The 16,781-nt window shown below is 42.6% G+C and overlaps 1 protein-coding gene and 1 long non-coding RNA gene across 4 annotated transcripts in view; both read right to left on the bottom strand.

Annotated features, from left to right (window-relative positions):
* The window catches only part of LOC116990921 (cadherin-12-like), an 878,073-nt gene that overhangs the window by 157,266 nt on the left and 704,026 nt on the right, over positions 1-16,781 (bottom strand). The window lies entirely within an intron of this gene.
* LOC116990935 lies at positions 6,251-15,619 on the bottom strand. The gene is made up of 3 exons (XR_004416663.1): positions 15,608-15,619; positions 9,781-9,786; positions 6,251-6,357 (listed from the first exon to the last, which is right to left on the bottom strand). It is a non-coding gene; the product is annotated as an uncharacterized LOC116990935 (long non-coding RNA).

The raw sequence follows: 16,781 nt of genomic DNA, 5'->3' as shown, positions 1-16,781 counted from the left end.
CTCCCTCTACTCAACACACAAAAGAGGGATCCCAACCCCAAACATTGCCTGTCCATTTCTCCCCATAGACACAGCGTGACCCGCTGAGTTCCTCCAGCACGTATTTGTTGTTGTTCTCGATCAACCACAATGGTCTGCTTATCATTAGCTAATGTGATTACATCATCTGTACACTAGTTTAGCTATGTTATCTTGCTGCAAACCATTTATATCTGCAAATTTGGATTATTTTCAGCGGAATTTCCTGCAAATGCCACTTCAATTCTGATCTTACATTAACGACAAGGATTTTAGAAATGAGGAATAGTCAAAATTCACCCAAAGGAGAAAACAAATGTGAATATAATGGTTAGCGTGTACTCAGTGGGCCGGAGGGCCTGTTTCCCCGCTGTATCACTAATCTAAACAAAATGAACAATTAGTGAATATAGGATTATTATAAACATAAAAACTAAAGATGAAAGGTCCCACCAATGAATAACAGTCAGGATAGAAACTTAGTAGAATTAATGAAATATACACAACAGCGATACACAAATAATCTACAAAAAGCTGTTTGCTGAATCAGGATTACGGACAATCATTACTAAGTTATTGCAAGTTTGCTATTTGGTGGCATTTACTCAGCTGTAGACCACATGTTGATGCATGACGAATGTACTGTCAGAACCATTCAGTTCTGGGCCTCATTCAAGCCTGGGTATAAATGGACCAATGAGCTGAATTTCAGAGAATGAATGCTCTTAATATCAAGGCAGTCTTTGATCAATTGTGACATCTGTGAGTCCCAATAGGTAAAATGCAATACTAATCAAAGGGAAAACTGTCGACCTGCCTGAATCATAACCAGCCTCAGGAGATGCAGTAATGGGAAGTCAATCATCTCAGCCACAGGTCGTTGCTGCAGGAAATCTTAGGAGTAACCATCCTTACCTATTCAATGGTTTTACTTCTGTCAAAATGTCACAAGTGGGGATGTTCGCTGATGATCAGTATTCAGTTCCATTCACATCTCCACAGATTATGAAGTTGTCATTCTATGTGTGTGGTATGGTATGATCAACATTCAAGGCGTAAGTGAGAGTTAACTACTTGTACCATTCACATTCCAGGCATGGATGCAGAAACAAATTAATTCAAAAAAACCCTACGTAGATTGGAAATCTGAAAGTTGGTCAGTAAATACTGGGGGATACTCATCAGACCTGATGGTATCAGTGAAGACAGAGTGACCAATGACCTTTCATCAGCTGAAAGAGCCATGGTGCCAAATTGCTACTCAGAATCTTCCTCCACAGATGCTGCCTGATTTGCTGAGTATTTCCAACAGTTACCAGCTTCATCCCCAAAAGGATGTTTTTCATCACCTCTTCTACTTGTTCAATCATATTTCCAACAACTCGATCCCACATCTTCAGAATCCTGGGCATCACCATTGATCAGAAACTTAAATGGGCCAACCACATAAATATTGTCTTCTCAAGAGTAGGGGAACTACGAATTCTGCTGTAACTCACCTAGATTCCTTTGAAGTATTACCAACATCTTTAAGGCTCATCAAGATTGTGAAGATTCAAGATTCAAGAGAGTTTATTGTCATGTGTCCCAGATAGGACAATGAAATTCTTGCTTTGCTTCAGCACAACAGAATAAAGTAGGCATAAATACAGCTCAATGTGTCCATATACCATTGAATATGTATATACACACATAAATAAATAAACAGATAAAGTGCAACGGGTTATTAATGTTCAGAGATTTGTATGAGTTGAGTTTAGTAGCCTGATGACTGTGGGGAAGAGCTATTCCCGAACCTGGTGGAATGCTCTGCATTTGCCAGGTTGGCAAGTGCCACATTTGAAGAACAATTATGAAGAGGCAATAAATATATGTCTGGTCAATTAAGCCATGTATAAATATAAAAAAACATTAATGTCCTATTATGGATTATTTGTTGATCAATGGCTTGACTAGATTCATAATGTTGTGGTAACTCTTGATATGTCAGTTGAATACCTAACAGTAAATGATATTGAATGCCATGGCATAGCCAATGAATTACCTTTACCATGTGTCTCTCTAGTGTTGAATTAGTCTGACAATTTCAAATAAATCAAACTAATAGTGAGAGACTATAGGTGGGTTTATTCTCTCCTGGCCTGCTGACCTTATTTGGTGCCAACCCTTCCTCATTTCCAAAGGTTAGTAATGATTTCCATCTATTATTTAGCATGACATTAATTAAATGCCACACTGAAGAATATATTGTTCACTGTTTTGTTCATAAGAGGCAAGCAAATATTTTCCTGGAACAACTTTGAAACCCAGGATAAATTTGGTAATCGCTATATTAAAATTATCTTTATGATTACATAACACCAGAATATAAACCAGCCTCCTGTGCTTATTTTTGCTGCAATGTTACAATTCACAGTGGTCCAAAATGGTGAGAATATCATCTGCTTACTTTTAATCTCCATAGCTTCAGATTATTGCTCAATCCACTACACGGATTTATACTCAGGTTGACAATACAAACTTGGTCAATACAATACCACTTGGTCCATTTGGTTTATGCTTGAACTGCTTATTGGATTTACCAATGAATATTTTATATTTATTGCTTCTAGCTTTTGAATCTCCAGAAAGTTTGAGAGGCTACGTCTAGACTAACAATTCTCTTCATCATTCTCAGTCTTCCATTTGATAAGGAACATATCCCCAGCCTGTTCAGTCCCGCTGACAGTTGTAACCTCTCAAGTCTGTGAAAAGACGTGATTTTTTTTTGAATTGCACCTTCTCCAATTCTGATATATACATGTTTACAGGAGGAGCAATTCAGTCAAGACTCTATTCACATTTTACCATAAATTCTCAGATGTTCCAATATAACACTTGAGAAACAGACCCCTGTGTGTTATTTTTGAGGAGGAGGGAGGTAGCAATAATTAACCTGCCTCAACAGTTTAGGTGGTTCAATCGGTTGCCAAATAGACTTACTAATTTTATTAAAAATTGCAACGATGAAAACCTTATTTGATTTTGGTCAGCTTGAAATCATTATCAGCATCACATTACTGGGATTTGCCTGCTCTTGATTCTCTACACATGAAATCAAATATCACTTTGCCAGAACACGCTGCCAATCTGAACTTCCATTTACCTTGTCAGGTTTTCTGTGGAACTGGAAGTATTCCAAAGAGCATGTGTAACAATCTGCATTTTCCAAATGGTATAATAAAGATAGTCAACATGCTTGATTCTTTATTTGAGGTTAGGTGCCAAAAAATCCGCTGTTTGCATACACAGTGAATTGTTTGGAATGCATAAGTTGAAGGAGAATGTCATTTATTGGGACAATGGATTGTAGCAGAGACAAGATGTTGGCATGTTCTGGGGGGGGAGAGGGGTGAGGGAAAGAATCCTCGAAGTTCCACAAGGCTACAGCAATAGTCAGTGGTATGTGAGAGTTATGAGAAAAAAGATATTCAGCTTTCTAAGCTGGAATTTGAAGCTGTTAAATGAATAGGTTTCAGCAGAAAATAGTAGAGGGGGAATAGAATTCGAACATATACTGCACCTGAATCAGGAGATTGCAGTGGCAGCAGAGCAATGAGCAGACCTAAGTGCCAACAAGAAAGTGATCTGTTAAAAGAGAGACAGAGAGAGAAAGAATGAGAGAGCGAGGGAGGGAGGGAGGGAGGGAGGGCGGGGGAGGGGGAGGGGAGGGGGTGGGAAGGGGAGAGGGGAGGGGAAGAGGAAGGGAGGGGGAGAGGGAGGTAGAGGGGGAGGGGATAGGGAGGAGGAGGGGGAAAAGTTATAATGACTTGTCTTAGTTCAGCGGCACTTTCAGCTGTTCTAGCTGTTGTGAGATTTAACAGGGGAGGCCATACCTTAGCGTCAAATAGATGTAGACAGAGAAAGGACGCAAAAATATGTTTTGCATTATGGCTTCATTTGGAAGGTGTTTATCGTCTAGACCTAAATAGACATACCTATGTTAGTTAAAGAGACAGTGCTAAATTCATATTTTAATCTCACATTTAACTGAGAAGTCCCAATAGGCTTGTGGAATTTTTTACCCAACTGACGAGATCTATGAGTCTGCAATGGTCGGGTCTGAAGATGTTGGTTTGTGTGGCTGTGAAGTGTAAAGGGTGGAGCGTCATGATACCTTGCTGGCTGTTCATGCAGTAACCAGAAACTACGTACATTCCAAACTTTTCTGTAAAGTTTCACACAGAGAGTAAAGGGCCTGTCCCACGAGCATGCGACTCCATGTGGCAAGCGCGTGATTGCTTGAGCCGTACGGCCTCGCGGGGCCGGTCCCACTTTGATCGCCGGAGCCGTATGGAGTTGTGCGGAGGCTTGTCCCGACATCGCGCGTGCGCAGCGTCTCGACGCCTTACGCACCGTCCTGACGCCGTACGTCACGCGTGAACTTCCCGCGGACTTAGCTCGAACTTCACGTCACTCACTCGACCTCCGCGTGGCCCCCGCTTCCAGTTTGTTCGCGCTCGGTGCATGCAGGTCGCATGCTCATGGGACAGGCCCTTTATGAGTCTGTGGAATTCTCTGCCTCAGAGGGTGATGGTGGCCGGTTCTCTGGATACTTTCAAGAGAGAGCTTGATACGGCTCTTAAAGATTGCGGAGTCAGGGGATATGGGGAGAAGGGCATATGATCACATTGAATGTCGGTGCTTGCTCGAAGGGCCGAATAGCCTCTTGCACCTATTGTCTATTGTCTATTGTCTATGTGGCATAGATATTGTGTAGAATAATCCGACTGTGGACGGAGGACGTGCAGCAGTCAGGTTCTATATGGGGAAGGCTCCAGGAACAGCTGGAATATTTTCCCTCTGAGGAATTACACTGGACATCGTTTGGAGAAAATGATGTCCAGAAATGAAGGTCAGCCTAGAGACCGAGAGAGAGATTGTAAAATGGAAGCATCATAGTGCAGGAGTGCATCTTTACCTTATCACCCTGGTCAAACTCCCTAGTATGGTTCCCCAATCCATCGCTTTTTACTGTGATAACGTGTATGCCCAGAACTGTACGATAAGCATGTTTTATGAGTCCTATCATAGATCAGGATATGTTTAATTTAATTACAATTTATTTCAGCTCCTTTAATTTGCTCACTTTATGAAGAGTGAAAGACCACTTGCAACCAGCATTATGGCCTTGGCTTTGATGAGTGGATCAGGTTTAATGGAACCAGAGAATTGATAGCGCATAGAAAGAGGTCACTTGGTTTGTCGAGATTATGACATCTCCGAACAGAGCAATCCTGAAAAGCCCACTCCACCTCTCTTTTCCCATAACACTACATTTTGTTTTACTCTCTAATGCCTATTCAACTCCTGTTTGAAGACACAGACCGATTTTGTTGCCACTCCTGCAGGCACTGAACTCTAGATAATTACCTTGCTTCAAGAAATAATGGTTTATTTCATCGTCCTCTGAGATGAGATGAGAGGCATTTCTCAATGATGGCAACAAGTGTTAAGGACAATTTAGATGTATGTCGAAGTCATTGTCAGACGAATATAATGAAGATGATATGCGCCAAAGCTTTAGGAACAGACATGGGGGAACATTTACATGTGGTCTTGCACAGACTGCAAATTCAGGATATAAAAGTCCAGCAGTGGAGGAAGTTAGTGGTGATCCACAGGATTGCAGAAAACAACATGGATGAAATCAGATATCCTGTAAGTGTCAGAAAATTGAAAACTCACACAAAATTATATTATCTTGCTCCTGCCCTCAGGTCAAATTGGTTGAAATTTACCTCTGCTGTAAAATACATCACTCACCTCATAAGAAGGGGGGGGGAGGGGAGTGGGGGTAGAGGTTTGAAATTGGAGAATACAATGTTCATACTGTTGTGTTGCAAGCTATCCAAGCAAAATATGAGGTGCAGTTCCTTCAGTTTGTATGTGGCCTTGTTAATATTGACCAAATTAAAGACACTATAAAATGGAGGATCCCTGCATTTGTAAGACTTGCATAGACAATAGACAATAGACAATAGACTTGCTTAACCTCTGTCTGTGGAAAATTACAGGCTGTGAATGGCGCCAGCTAGCCTGAGCCCCAGATTGATAAACAGGATGGGGAAAGATCCAGATGTCCTCTGCTATTGTTAAAATGTATGAAACACCAAGGTGTTGTAAATGCATTGTTTTGATTGTATAGCTGCAATGGAATTGTATTAACTGTTAATAATGTTACAAAGTGTTTTTACTGCTGTTTGATGATTGGCTGAAGCATGAAGCCTTGTTTAAATTGTTTACATTACCCGGGAGAATGTTGTGTTATTTGATTAATTGACTTCCTTCCATAAGCTTCTGAGAAACATTGTAGTGGGACTCTTTGTAATTGGGTTGGGGAACTGCCAATAATACTTTAATGTAATCGATATGTATGATTTGCTTGTAAGGGGCACCACCACTATGTAGTTCGGCCTCTCAGGGTTCAAAGACCTCAGGTAGCCCCCACTAGGTCCGTTGGCAATCTTCTGGAAGGGCGCTTGGGACTGTGTGACCTTTTGGAAGTGTCTGCTTGCACGAGGCTGAAGGGTTTGGCCAGGCAGAGACAAGGATAGAACCCGCGGTGGTTTGTACAGGGGATTTGTGGTTTGTTCAAAAAATAAAGTTTATTGGTCCAGTGCTTGCCTCAGTGTTTCACTGAACTAGACTAAGGGGGGGGGGGGGGGGGTAAGCTTTAGGAGCATATTTACAGCCTCACTCTGGCAATGGAGCAGCCCCACAACAGAAAGGTCATCAAGGGAATAAGAAGAGGAGTTAAAAAGGTTAGCAACCAGGAGATCCAGTGTTCGAACACAAATGAGTCATCGAGGCTAAGCTTGGTTTCACTGATGCAAAGGAGATAAAACATATTCTGAAATATATTCATGCAATAAGATCCTCACAGAATCAGTGAGAGTAGGTTTGTTCAGGTTCTTTCTCTGTAAATATTTTTCCTTCTCCTTCTCCCTCTCTCCCTCCTTAGATAGCAGACTGCAGGAGTGGGGTGCCGTTGTATATGGCTGCTCTGCCTGCAGTCGATCCTTTCACCCTTACCTTTAGTGTGTTTGAAACGTTTTTTTTGGAGGTCTTCTAGTTCTTTTATGTGGGGGATGGGGGGAGGGGAAGGGGGAAACTGTATCTCTTAGTCCCTACCTGGTCGGAGAGGCGGCTTACTGCCACTGCCACGCGGCCTACCAACGGGACTGGAGCGGCATTTCCTGCTGGGACCGGCCAGAACCCCAGCTTTGGCAGTGGTACAGCGCTTAAGCACCATCAGGGAGCGGGCGATGCCTTACCGAGGACCGCCGTGTGGTAAGCTCTGGAGTGCTGAGACCGCCGACTCCAACATCGCGGAGCTGTGGTCGCGGAATGTCCAGCCGCGGGCGGCGCTGACTTTGAACACCGCGGAGCCTGGGATCTCTCACCGAGATCGCCAGTATCGGAGCTCCGACCAGCACGGCTTGTGGACTTCGGGATCCATGGTCTCCGGGGAGGAAGCGACCATTCCAGACACTCCAAGCCGCTGAAGAGTGTTTCTCCAAACGCCGGAACTCCATCATCCGGCGAGAGGGCCTGTAACATCGGGCCGCCGTTGCGGCGACTGCGGAGGCTTCAAATAGGCCCCGACCTCGGGTGAACACAGAGGAAGAGGACTGAACTTTTTAGTGCCTTCCCTCACAGTGAAAAATGTTGATTCTGCTGAGGGGGGACTTTCATGTTAAATTCTATAGTGTGTTGTGTCATTTTCCTTTTTTTATTTTATATAGTTGTGTGAAAACCTAATTTCATCTATGTAAAGCATTTTGGTTTCAACGCGAGTTTATTTAAATGTGCTACATAAATAAAATGTACTTACTTACTTACTTACTTACTTTACACCACACTCTACACTGTGACTTTCTCTTCCAAATTGCATTGCCCATGTATAATTTCCGTATAATTTATGTTTGTGTTTGTTGTTTGAGTCTACGTGACCATGATGTTGTTGTAAACTAGATTTTCATCGTACCCATACCTCACCATACCTGTGCTTACAACAATAAACTCGACTCGACCTGACTTAAAGGAATGCATTTCAAGCACCTCTCACTGTAGTTGGGATTAAAGGGCTACATTCATCTCAGGCTGCCAAAAGCAGTAAGAAGCAATTTCGAAGCCTTATAGGTGAAATGCCAAAAATAAATTGCACTCTGAAGTCATTCGTAACTGCAGAAATCGTTAATCAAAATCCGTGCAACGTTCTGGGTCAAATGCTCCCCATTTCAATCTGTCTTGGCTGAACCTTGTGAAGCTGCATCTTTCCGAATTAGCCCAGGTGCACTGACCATGGCCATGTAACCACAACACAATTGTTCATATAGTGCCATAAACTAACTCTTATCACAGCATGTAAATCCCAAGAAAGTCCGAGAGAACTGCCAAAATATGGTAAGAATTTTTAATATTGATCTATCCACAGGCCATTGTGAATTAGGTTTGATAATTTATGCCCATCTCAAATTAGTTTTAAATTAAGTAGATTTTAATATCATTGAGAAGGAAAGTTAAAGTCAACCATATTGCTATCTGTCTGCGGTCATATATAGATCAGACCAAATAAAATAGTAAGATTAAACGGGAACTTACCAGTTTGAAGTTTGATCTGTATTTTATGAGGAGTTACGATGAGGGATTACGTGAAGAGCCCGCTCAGCACGCATGCGCGGCATATTTCAAAGCAGCGGTGTGGAATCACAGATAAACACAGTTATTGAAATAAACATAGTAAAGAAAAGGAGACATCAGTTATCAGTTTGACCCATATTATTGAGGGTGGGAGTGGAGGGCACGTAATCCCTCATCGTAACTCCTCATAAAATACAGATCAGACTTCAAACTGGTAAGTTCTTGTTTAATCTTACTATTTTACTTCGGAGTCACGTGAGTGACTACGTGAAGATTTTAAAGCTCTGTGATTTCAAACCGTGTAACAGTTATTACTACATCACTGCCGAAGTCCTTGAGGGAGGAAGTGTGTTATCGTAATCAACCAATGAATCTGTTTGTAGAAAAACACAATGGTATTTTTTAACAATAACAACAAAGAAATTAAATTGCTCCCCTGGGCTTAAATTAAATATTTGCAGTCTGTAAAAAATTTCCTGCAAATAAAGCAGGTTTTGCCAACGGCTTATTATAAAATTTCTGAACGGTCTTTCCCCCGACCATCCTGCTGTAGCCAAGATGTGGTCTATAGGCACGTTCATTCTTTTGGCCGTCGACGTGGATGCTGCCCTGGTGGAGTGAGATTTGTACATGTTAGTGTTTATCCCAGCAGCTTTTAGCACCTGCTTGAGCCATCTCGAAATGGTTTGGCTCGTCACCCGACCATAAGGTTTTTTATGACTGACCCACAAGGCTTTTCATCTCCCTTGAATATTTTTGGTTGTGTCTATGTAGGACAGTAGGTGGGTCATGGCACATAACCGTGGTTCTGGCGGGTAAGCCCGGAATTCCACGACTGGATTAGGTGTTCATGGTCTGCTCTGTTTGATCAGTCCCTGGATAATGACAGAGATCTGGTCTGGAGCTGTGAGCATGGTGTCCAGTCGCAATAGGTGTAGTGACTGGACCCTCTGTGCAGATACAAGTGCCATCAACATGAGTGTTTTGAGCATAGATTGTTCCAGGTTGAGGGACCTGGCTGGTGGCCATCCCCTGAGGTATGTCAGGACCACACTGACATCCCATATATGGGTGTACCTTGGTCTAAGGGGTTAGAGTTGTAAATACCCTTCATTAGTTTGACCACCAGCGGGTGGGACCCCATGGCCTGTTGTCCTGGAGCTTGTTTTAAATAGACAGACAGGGCACTTCTAGCTGTGTTGATGGCTCTGTAGCTGAGTCCTTCATCGTGGTGAAGGTTCGCCAGGAATTCCAGTACGTTGGTAACTGTAGCGGTTGAGTAGGTGGTCCCTGTATCCCAGCAGTACTTCTCCCATTTTTTGATGCTGGACAAGTGCTGTTTTTTAGTGGATGTTCGGAGGGATGCTGACATGGTGTCGATGGTTTGTTCTGATAATCCCAGTCCCAGAAGTGGTTTATGCAGAATCTGCAACCCAGGAGTTTGATTTTTTCATGGCACGGGTGGCTTGTGCCCGACACTGGGTGTTAATAACTCTGGGTCACTGGGGAATACCATCGGAGTTTCAACAACCATGTCATGGAGTATTGGGAACCATGGCTGCATAGGCCAGTCGAGTACTATCAAAATACCTGAAGCAGAGTCCATTTGTATTGTGCGTAGTACCCGACTGATGAGGCAGAAGGGAGGAAATGCATAGAAGAAGAATTTCCCCAATCCAGCGCGAACGCATCTACCGCTGCTGCCTCAGGGTCTGGTTCCCAAGCGACATACATAGGTACCTGGTGATTTAGCCTTGATGCAAATAAATCGATATCTGGCGTGTCATATTGCTTGATAACTTTTGCAAATTTTTGGGGGTTTAACATCCATTCGATGTTGTCATTAAATTTACGTGACCTGGTGTCTGCCACTGTATTTAGCTTACCTGGCAGGTAAATTGCTGATAGCCAAATATGTCTTTCGACACACCATTGCCAAATTGTGTTGACCAACTTGTCGCATGATAACGATTTTATGCCGCTCATATGGTTAATGTAGGCCACCACCGTAGTATTATCTATTTGTAACCGTACATGCAAGTGATACATATTTGATGCATATGCTTTTAAACCATAAAAGTCACCCAACATCTCTAGATAATTAATGCCCAGTGTAAGTGGTAATGATGAGTCTGGGTTAGTCCATCTATCACCTGTGCTGGATATGGAGTTAGTTGCTCCCCAGCCTTGAGCACTGGCATCTGTTTGGATAACTAACGTAGGGTTAGTGATGATAATAGGGCTGAAACTATGTCAAACGTTTTTTGCCCACCACTGTAGTTCTGATATTGCTTCAGTGGGTAACTTCATGACACGATCATAATGACCTGCATGTCGTTTAGGTGCCTGTACCTTTGCTCTTTGTAAGTTTTGATAGTCCAAAGGTCCGAATTGTGTAGCCGGAAATGCTGCTACCATTTTCCCAATTACTCTGCTACTTGTCGAATAGTTGGTCATTCGTTGACCATTAAATTGTTGCATGATTGTGCCAATTTAACTGTTTTGTCTCTTGGCAATGTTACAGTCACGTAGACTGAATTAATTGTGAAGCCCAAGTAGTCCATGATTGTGGATGGCTTCAACTTAGGTTTATCTGGATGTAAGACAATCCCAGGGTTTCGAACAACTGTTTGGTAGCTGATACAGCTGACATGGTCAATTCCATGGTCTTGCCTACTATTAAGATATCATTAATATTGCCAGAGCTGGTTTTGGTATCTTGGTGTATAATCTTGGGCTGATGTTAACCAATTGGGTAACGCTTTAAACTGCCATTGCTGCCCCATCCAGGTAAATTTCAGGTATCTGCGATGATCCTTGTGAATGGTACTGAATAGTAAACATCTTTAAGATCAATGCATGCCATGAAGTATCCTTTGGAAATTAGTTGTTTGGCAGTAACAAATGTTTCCATTTTGAAATGTATATACTTAACAAACATATTTAGAGAAGTTAAGTAAATGATGATGCGACATCCACCATCTTTTTTGGGTTTAGTGAATATATTTGATACGAATTCCAAGGGTTCATGTTTTGTTTTTCCCAATGATACCCTTTGTAATTAGTCTCACCAGTTCAGCTTGTCCCTCTCGTTTTTCTTTAACTGAGAGGGAAAATACCCTCTGGGGTGAATGTTGAACTGGTTGCAATTTTCCTAGTATGAATTGTATTTTGTATCCACTAATGCCATTGAGTATATACTGATCACTCATGATAGACTCCCGTGCTTCTTTAAACAGGTGTAATCTCCCCCCTGTTAGTATTAAGCCCCTATTTTCTATACGCTGGTAGGAACCAGACCCACCTACCTCCATGGTTATGGGTATTTCTTCTGTTTCCTGCCGGTCCAACGAGTCTTGCACGTTGTCTGACGTGGCAGTGATGTTGGGGGGTGGCGCATTTTCCATGAGGTCCGCTCTGGGCCCTGGTCTAAAGAAGACTTCCGGTGATAGAATGCGGACCCCGAGCTTTCACCAGTCCCATATGGTAGACATCGACTGGTGGACGCGATGGGGGTGCTGCTGCTTGGGAATTATTGTTTTTGATTTGCTCGTCCCGGGGCCTGCCCTCATGAGACCGAAAGTGTTTTAAGGCTTCTTCCATATCCTTCATATGCTTTGTGAGGTTTTTGCCAAAGAGCAGTGGGTCTGGCTCAGTGGCTGGGGTTTTGCACAACCCCGCAAATTTAGGATTTTATGGCAGGTCTTATGATTTGTTTACGAAGGTTGTGGTCATCTCCGTATTTGTCCACGGAACGAGCAAACAATGTGATGGCTGACGTCAGGAGCCTGAGGATCCGCTGCAGTTTTAGCTCCTGGTTCCGAATATTTGCCCCAACGTGCCCCCAGTTTTGGCTGTTTACAGCCGGCACTTTAAGGGACTCACAGTTCTCTGGAGCTGTATATGTTTCTAAGGCCTCATTGACCACCTGCTCCTGTAGGGGCCTGTTGGAGAGGTTGTTAATGCTGGCCGCTAGTTTGGCCTTTAACGGCCTCCTGCACGTGGGGCTGCCACGTAGCGGTCCACCACACCTAGCAGCTCTTCCTGTATCTGCACCCCTTGCATACTCCCGACATCTTCAGCCAGCGTCCCCTCTTCTTGACCAGCCCAGTCCTGGTCACCAAAGCTTCCCTCGGGTAAGGAGGAAGCAATGGACAGTGCACAAGACACTGTGGAGGGAGTGCCTGAACTCCCCCTGCGAGAGCGCCCCTCACGAAGCGCGTCTCGCTGGAGCACCTGCTCCAGGAGCCGCTCCATGCAGCTCAGGCGGCTGTCTCCCCTCCCCGTGCGGGTGGAGAGACGTCCCCGTCCGACAAGTCGGAAGCCACCGGCCGGACGCTTCTTCGGTAGCTTTACTTCCAGCCCGCTGCTCAGGTGCTAGCGGGCTGGGCTCGGCACGGTGTCGGGGATAGCGGAGCGCCCTGTAAGCGGTCCTACCGCCTGTTGCTGCCCCCCCCCAGATGGAACGTTCCTCCGTGGAGTCGAGCGGGGGACAGGTTTGTCCAAGAGCCTTTCTTCTCTGCCTGAAATAAAGCAGAAGGCTCCCTGTGAAAGAAAAACTCGCCCTCAGGGTACTTACCTGACGGTCCGTTCTTTCACCTGTAGCGGGAGCGCCTGACTCCCGATGCGGCCGCTGTTGCACTGCTGAACGCAATGCCGCGCATGCGTGCTGAGCGGGCTCTTCACGTAGTCACTCACGTGACTCCGAAGTAAAATGGGGGAATTTCCTTGTCTGAAGAATATCAGTGATTGAGTTGGTTTTTATGAAAATCTAGGGTATGGTATTTTTCTTCATTTAATTGTTCAAATGTATTACCTAACTGCTTTGAAGAGTTTCATTTAACCAGGCCTCTGATTTATCAGCCCAGTAAAATTATTGTGTTACCATACCAAAGAAGCACTGGCGTAGACACAATTTAATTTAAAGACAAATTGAGATGAATATAAATTATCAAACCAAGTTCACAATAGTCTGTAGGTAAATCAATATAAAATAAAATTCTGGCTTAAATTGACTGGCAGTGTTCTTTGGGTTTACATGCTGAGGTAAGAATTAGTTTATTGCAAGAACAACATTCAGATGCTGGAATCTTGAGCTAAAAACAAGCAGCATCTGTGGAAGGAAATGGACAGAACATTTTGGGATGGGTCCAATGTTCTTTCTGAAGTCTGAACAAGTGTCCCAACCTGGAACACCGTCCATGTTCTTCTACAGGTGCTGCCTGGCCTGTTGAGTTCCTCCAGTTCTTTGTTCAAGTACTGGCGAATTCAGTTTATTTTCCCAATTGCCTGACTGATTTAAACTGAATATTTTGATTCTACAATGAAGAGCAGGCAAAAATAACAAAGTTCCTCTCCAAAGAAAGGAGGAAGAAGCTTTTCAGAGAGACTCATTGCATAAAGTCATCCACACATTGTGTTTAAAAGGAAAACAATCTCCTGGTCTTTGGGGTTCAATTCTAATCCTTACTTTGGTATCAAAGTATCCTTCACTTGGCTGGAAGTTAACGCTTAATTATGACAGCAACACTAAATATGAAGTCCTAGAGGGTGAAACTTCTTGAAACAGGCTGTAATGGCAATTTCTTATCTTTCCAATGTCCATCTTTTAATTGCCTTTACTACACTGGCAAGGAGGAGTAGAGTTTACGCAGTCGATATTTACAGTTTCATTGATTTTAATTGAAGTTGTTGTAAGTACAAAGAAGTGTTTTGTACAAATTGTATTTTTCCATTCTTACTATCTGAACTGGTAAAAACTGTCTTATCTTCCCGTGCCAGCTCTCGTCTGATCTGACCACACCCTGTCGTATAGCTTAGTTCAATGTAAGTCACGCCCATCTACGTATCAAAACCCACCCCAAGCATTCAGAATGATATAGCTAGAAATATCTAGACAAAATACTATAATATACTAGCAGTAACTAACTTAAGCATAAATGGCTCCTACACACCGGCCCCTAATGTATCTAGATAAGCTGATGTAAGAAAAAAAACATTCTATTGATCCACTATTACATTTATTCTATGTGAAAGCCTAAAAATATATCAAGGATCCACAGTGTTTTGATCCTTTCAGAAACACTGGGGATTCCATGGAACAAAAAAGGAAATCCACTATCGATTAAAGAAGTATGATATTTTTTCCTTAAGACCTACCTAAATATCGGAGCCAACTAAAATACCTTCAAGGTCATAAAAAATAAACCCATTGTATGAGATTATTTATTTTATTCATTCACAAAATATAGCCATCATTGGGATCATTTATTGCTCATCTTCAATTGCTCTAAACCATGGGGTTGCAAATCTGCATTAGAGGTAATTATGGATCTATTGGGCAGGCAGGGTAAGATGGGAGATTTCCTCTGCTGAAGGACAATACTGTTGTTGATTCATTGCCAAATACAACACAGATGGGCCATTCCATCTATCAAGTCCGCAACCATTTTACACCAACTTTACATTCATCCCATATTTTACTCTCCCCATGTCAATTTACACCCTCCCCAGATTATACCACTTATTCAAACACCAGAATCAAATACAGAGACCAATTACCCAACCAATCTGCATGCCTTTGGATGTGGGAAAAACAGAGCATTGCATGAACATACAAACTACACACAGGTTGAACATACAAACTCAACACAGATTGCATCCGAGATTAGATTAGAACCCGGGTCTTTGACATTGTGTGGCAATGGCTCCACCACTATGCCGAACAATTTGATCACCATCAACAGCTTTATTTGATTACTAATCTAAATTTAAATTCATTGGCTACTGTGGTAGAATGTCACCAAATCAATGCTTAGGCTACTAGACTACCAGTTCAGCAGTTAAACTGCAAATCCACATGGTACCTGAAGTTGAAACACAGCAATTGAAGAAAGGTCCCAACCCGAAACATTGTCTATCCATTTTCTGCACATTTGCAGCCTGACCCACTGAGTTACTCCAGCATTTTGTGTCTATTTTTGGTATAAACCAGCATAAACAGTTCTTTTTCAGTACAGAGCTTTAAAATGGGCAGAAAAGATTTAAGATTAGAACACTGGATGATGATTATGCTTGAAGATTTTACAAATCTTATATTTTTTCATCGCCACCGCTTACAGGACTAAGACATTTTCACAGGAAATTGCTGATGAGAATGATTTTGACCTAATTGTGTTGCCTATCAGCATTTTTCATGTTGGCATTGGTGTAGTTGGGATCAACCTTGAAAGTGTCTGCATACCTCCCCTCTTCTTTACGCTGAACAGCTTGTCAAATGTCCATTGATGATGCTGCTCTTGTGACTTGCTGTCACTGTTTCCCTATTTTAAATGGCAGTACAACAAGCCTATTTCAGTGAGGTGTGCTTTGAAGCAAATGATGGAAGGGTTTGCAACATTGAATTTTCCCCCTAAAATGGTTTCATTTCTATTTTGCTGACCAGTAGCTGTGAAGCAATAGCTCTCTGCTAGATGGATCGCCTTATGTTCTTTTATCATACATTTATTTTCAGATAAATCTTTGACTCCATTATTGCAGTCTGGTTGAAACTTGATAAGCAGGGTGTTTACAAGCCATACCATTTGCTGGCATGCTGGTCTTCTGCAGCAACTGGGATTTTAAGTGAGAGAACATGATACTCATTTGAGTCACCAGTAGCACATCCCCAAATTTGTATAATTGCTGTGAATTCAGGACCCTGAAATATTTTGGATTTCTGCTTAAGTATTTGTTTTTTTTATTTTATGGGGGAGATGGAGGCATGACTGGCAAGATCAGCATTTATTCTCAATCCCTAAATGAGAAAGTATAAAGAGCTGCAGTTCGTCTGGTGAAGGTGCCCACAATGTTCCGGGACTTAGACCCAAGGAAGATGTAGAACCAATGATATATTTCCATAATGGAGTAGTTGCAACTTGAATGGAACTTGCAGATAATAACCTTACCCGCGTTGGCTGCCCTTGCCCTTTTGTAGGTGAACATGACAAGTCTAGCAGCGGTCAGAATAGTCTGGACACATTGAGAAGTAGAGAAAAGAAGATGCAAGGAGTGCAGAGAAGATTTACAAGTATAATATT

Source organism: Amblyraja radiata, chromosome 2 (assembly GCF_010909765.2).
Source record: "Amblyraja radiata isolate CabotCenter1 chromosome 2, sAmbRad1.1.pri, whole genome shotgun sequence".
Lineage (NCBI taxonomy): Eukaryota > Metazoa > Chordata > Chondrichthyes > Rajiformes > Rajidae > Amblyraja > Amblyraja radiata.
This window is presented reverse-complemented; position numbering and strand designations above follow the sequence as displayed.